Source organism: Triticum dicoccoides, chromosome 4B (genome assembly GCF_002162155.2).
Source record: "Triticum dicoccoides isolate Atlit2015 ecotype Zavitan chromosome 4B, WEW_v2.0, whole genome shotgun sequence".
In the NCBI taxonomy this organism is placed as follows: Eukaryota; Viridiplantae; Streptophyta; class Magnoliopsida; order Poales; family Poaceae; genus Triticum; species Triticum dicoccoides.
In genome coordinates, this window is record NC_041387.1 from 146531490 (window position 1) to 146537394 (window position 5905).

The window sequence follows — 5905 nt, forward strand, 5'->3', positions numbered from 1 at the left end:
ATCACACCCGATCATCACGTGGTGTCTCAAAATGATGAACTTTAGCAACGGTGCATACTCAGGGAGAACACTTTTATTTTGAAATTAAGTGAAGGGGTCATCTTATAATGCTAACGTCGTTCTAAGCAAAATAAGATGCATAAAGGATAAACATCACATGCAATCAACATATGTGACATGATATGGCCATCATCATCTTGTGCTTTTGATCTCCATCTCCAAAGCATCGTCATGATCTCCATCGTCACCGGCTCGACACCTTGATCTCCATCGTAGCATTGTTACATTGAGGTCCTCACGCCAACTACTGCTACTACAACTACCGCTAACACATCATGATAAATTAAAGCAATTACATGGCGCTTGCACTTCATAGAATCAAGAGACAACCTAAGGCTCCTGTCGGTTGTCGATATTACAAAACATGATCATATCATACATCAACATATACCACATCATATCTTGACCATATCACATCAGAACATGCCCTGCAAAAACAAGTTAGACGTCCTCTACTTTGTTGTTGCAAGTTTTACGTGGCTGCTACGGGCTTCTAGCAAGAACCGTTCTTACCTGCGCATAAAACCACAATGGTGATTCATCAAGTTTGCTGTTTTAACCTTCTTCAAGGACCAGCCGTAGTCAAATTTTATTCAACTAAAGTAGGAGAAACAGACACCTGCCAGACACCTTTATTCAAAACTAGTTGCATGTCGGTCGGTGGAACCGGTCTCATGCGCGCGGACATGTAAGGTTGGTCCGGGATGCTTCATCCCACAATACCGCCGAATCAAAATAATATGTTGGTGGTAAATAGTATGACTATCACCGCCCACAACTCTTTGTGTTCTACTCGTGCATATCATCTACGCATAGACCTGGCTCGGATGCCACTGTTGGGAATCGTTGCATGGAAAACAAAAAATATTCTACGCACACGCAATGATCTATCCATGAAGATGCATCGCAACGAGGGGGAGAGTATGTCTACGTACCCTCGTAGACCGTAAGCAGAAGCGTTTCACAACGCAGTTGATGTAGTCGAACTTTCTTCGCGCTCCAACCGATCTAGTACCAAACGCACGGCACCTACGTGTTCTACGCATGTTCAGCTCGGGGACATCCTATGCCTTCTTGATCCAGCAAGACGGTGAGGTAGTAGATGAGTTCCGACATCACAATGATGTGGTGACGGTGATGGTGATGTGATCTCCGCGGGGCTTCGCCTAAGCACTATGAAAATATGACCGAGGGAGTAAACGATGGACGGGGGCGCCGCACACGCCTGAGACAATGTTGTGTGCTTGTGTAGGGCCCCCTCCCCATATATATATAGGTGGGAGGGGGGAGGAGGCAGCTTAGGGCAGCCAGGGCGAACCCCAAGGGGCTGGCCGCCGGCCCTAGGGCTCCTGCCCTCCTGCGACCCCCCCCCCCCTCTTTCCTTGTATGAAGAAGGGGGAAGGAAAGCGGTGGGAAAAGGGAAGAAAGGGGGAGTCCTACTCCACACTTTCCTTTCCCTCCCCTCTTTCCATCTCCTCCTCATAGGGTCCTCCTTTATAGCGGCGCATCACCCCCTTGTGGGCTGGTGTGTTCCCTCTCTTGGCCCATAAGGCCCATATCTTTGCCGGGGGTGCCCGAAACTCCTTTCTGATGACCCGATAAGTACCCGATGCCCTTCGAAACACTTCTAGTGTCTGAATACCATCGTCCTATATATCAATCTTTACCACTCAGCCATTTTGAGATTCCTCTTTATGTCTGTGATCTCATCCGGGACTCTGAATAACAATCGGTCACCAAATCACATAACTCATATAACACTATATCGTCAACGAACGTTAAGCGTGCAGACCCTATGGATTTGAGAACTATGTAGACATGACCGAGACACCTCTCCGGTCAATAACCAATAGCAGAACTCGGATGCCCATATTGGCTCCTACATATTCTATGAAGATCTTTATCGATCGAACCGTTATGACAACATACGTAATTCCCTTTGTCCATCGGTATGTTACTTGCCCGAGATTCGATCGTCGGTATCTCTATAACTAGTTCAATCTCGTTACTGGCAAGTATTTTTACTCGTTCCGTAATACATCACCTCGTGAATAACTCCTTAGTCGTTTGCTTGCAAGCTTATGATGTGTATTACCGAGAGGGCCCAGAGATACCTCTTTGATACTCGGAGTGACAAATCCTAATCTCGATCTATGCCAACCCAACAAACACCATCGGAGATACCTATAGAGCATCTTTATAATCACCCAGTTATGTTGTGACGTTTGATAGCACACAAGGCATTCCTCCGGTATCCGGGAGTTGCATAATCTCGTAGTCGAAGGAATATGTATTTGACATGAAGAAAGCAATAGCAATAATACTGAACGATCACTATGCTAAGCTAACGGATGGGTCTTGTCCATCACATCATTCTCCTAATGATGTGATCCCATTACCAAATGACAACACATGTCTATGGTTAGGAAACCTTAACCATCTTTGATCAATGAGCTAGTCTACTAGAGGCTTACTAGGGACACGATATTTTTTTATGTATTCACACATGTATTTACGTTTCCGATCAATACAATTCTAGCATGAATAATAAACCTTTATCATGAATAAGGAAATATAAAATAACAACTTTATTATTGCCTCTAGGGCATATTTCCTTCAGCATCTGCATCTAAGATCGCCCTGAAAGTCAAGAAGGCAGGGTTAAGATCCCTCGTGAAGAAAATCCATCTGCGTATGAGATTTGCATTCGCACACAGCAAGCTCTGGAAAGCCACATCAAGCTCGATCGAAAAGAAAAACTGGGGTTGATGACTGAGTTGAATTTGCTTCATAATTATGCTTGCCAATCCCTTATGCATGAGAAGGAGGCAAAGAAGCGCTCCTGGACCCTTCTAAGGCAACATTATTCTCGCAAGCAGCTGGCTGCCAAAGACATCAAGAAGGATTATGACTACCTAGATTTACTTGTTGTTCCTCGCATTCAAAGGCAAACTCCTGTGCTCCCTCGGTGTTCAGCTTCAACTGACATGTTGTTTGTCAGACCATGATGAAATTGAAGACACGGCTGGAACACTCATCTACAAGCCAGATGTTCATCGCAACATTTCTTCTGAAGTCCATGCTGCTAATCCTGCTTTTGCTTCTGCCTTGACCATTCCTTGCTCTACGGATTCTGATTCGTTGTGCAATTTCAATTCTGATTATGAGGACACTCCGAACGAGTAGTTCCTCGTATGTTTTCTCTTTCATTTTTAACACTTGTAAACAAAAAGGGGGAGAAGTACATCGAGTGATAGATGAACGGGGTTTTTGTAGGGTGTTTTTCATTCGTCGTTTGCTTTTCGCACTCGAATGTTTTGGCTTTCCTCGAACAATTTGCTTTATGAACTTATCGCACCGCCTGTGGTGCTAAAATATTCGGTCGCCATGTAATGTTAATAACCCCCCCCCTACAATATTATTTGCTTCCAACTATCTATTTGCAAGTGCTATCAAAAGCTTTCTCCCTTGCAATGATTTCCCTTGATTATTATCTATCGTGCAGGGAAAGTAATTGTTCTACAAGGAGGACAGGAAATTATTGAGTGATGGTACAAAAAGGGAAAAGTACATTATTGAATGATAAATGAACCATATTTTTTATGGTTGGATATGCTATGATTATTATCCTTCATTATCTAACCTTGCAGGAAAAGAAAGTCAGCCTCAGTATAAAATTTCTTGAGATTTGAAAGCTATTTATATGACTGACAACGTGTTTTTCCTCGCATATATCCCTCATATCATCCTTGTTGCAGGAAAACCACATCTGAAGCATATCCACTCTGAGCAATATACTCATGTTTATCTTGCTCTATTCTTTCTCGAATATCTAACATGCAAGAAACTTACATCTCGTGTGGATTACAATCGTGTTCTGAGAAAACCTTCATGACATATCCTTCGTCACAAATCATTTCAAAGTACTCACTATATCTATCTAATTCATTTCAAAGATTGTGTGACAGGAATTACCTCAGACACTGTTGAGTGCATTAAAAGAATCTTCGAATGAGATCATAGGTCAATGTCACTCATACGAAGAATTACCTTGCTACCTTCCGGTTTATTTTATGCTCTGATGCATACCTTCAAGGGGGCGTGTTTTATCTTCGTAATTATCTCTCATCTTTTATTATCCTTTGCATTACATTCCATTCATTATCTATCATTTGATGTGATCTGTTTTGTCAACAATCTTCCAAAAAGGGGGGAGATTGTTGGTGCAATATCTGCCTTACTGTGTTTTTGGAGATTTTTGATGGAAACAGGTATGGACTGATTTTTTTGCTGGTGCATACAGAGAGAAATGGTCCATACAAAACCAAAGAGAATGTTTTCTCCGGTGCCAAGTTCGAGGAACTTCACCGATGTATATCTGCGTTGTAGAGAAGAAAGAGCTACATGTGCTGAAGACATGTAGACGAGAAGATTGATGTGAAGGAATTAACCCCTTGAACGTTTACTGCTGAAGCGAAGCATTTGGTTCGGTATCGTCGCCCGAAGAAATTGACTGCAGCGAACGGAAGTCGAAGACAAATTGAAGACGTAGTATTCTTTTTGTCTATCTTCTTTGGTTCATTTGATTCATAGGACCTCTGTACTATTAGGAGGGGTATAGGTTCTCGAAGCTTAGATCCGCTGTGATGCTTAGCCCAAAACCTATACCCCTCCTTTATGCTCCGAATGATTACCTGGCAGCAGTAGACGTTGTTCTTCGTGTCGCGGGAGATATTTTTCGGACTAAGGAGTTAGTGTTACTTGCTTCGCAAGTAATGTTACCGTTGTGCTCAAATTTCCGACCGTTGGAGATGTTCAGCCATTGGCTGCTCTACATGTCCAATTTGGTCTTTTCCCATCAGGGAAGGCTGTGGCTATAAATAGCCACCCTGCTCCAATGTTGTTCGTTGGCTGCTCTGCTTGAAATTTCTGAGAAGATTGATTTGAGCAACCCCTCTCCGAGTGATTTGAGTTTAAGATCCCCGAGAGAAAAATCAAGAGCCCAAACTTAGACAGTGGTTTAGCATCGCAGTTGTTCTGAGTTAGAGTTCTTGTACCTATTACTCTTGAGAGTTGTGCACTCTCTAGACGGATAGGTTTCGGCTCGAGTGTTGAAGAGTTGTTGTCTTCACCGAGCTAGATCTTCAGCAACAAGAGTGATTGTGGTTCGCGAAGGTCAGCCGAAGGTTTGGAGATCACCGACAAGTATCTACCACGAGTGAAATCAACCAGAGTCTGATCAGTTTTGTGTTGAAGGAGAATAGGGTGAAGAGAGTTTATCTTTCGTGTTAAGTCACAGCCCCTCCAACCAGATGTAGCCCTTTGGCAGAAGGGTGAACTAGTCTACCAAATATCATTGTCGCCATCGAGCACCACTGGTTCATTCTACTTTACTGCAATTCCTTCAGTAGTTTACTTTCATGCTCTGTGTTGATAGTTTACCTGATCATTATCATCTATTGTATTTTTCATTCGCTTCGTTCAATTCTGTTGTTGACATCAGATATCATTGTGATCATCCCGTTGCATTCTCATCACTTGTTTTCATTCATCGTTGTCCTATTCCTCAGTTCATCTGTGTTAACTTATTATAGTTTTATTTCTCTGTGCATGTCATGTTTTATCTCATGCTACTTCATGTGGTTGCCTGTAGCATTACTATCATTGTGATCAAACCTGTGTTACAACAAGCTCGTGTCATAATTGCTTCCTACATCGATAAACATGGTTCCCAACATCGTGCTTGATTGAGTTGTTTTTCCTTCGTACCTTATTTCTGATGCTGTGTTTGGGATCAGTTCAAAACTTTTGAAAGAAATTTTGAATCTCCCATTCACCCCCCCCC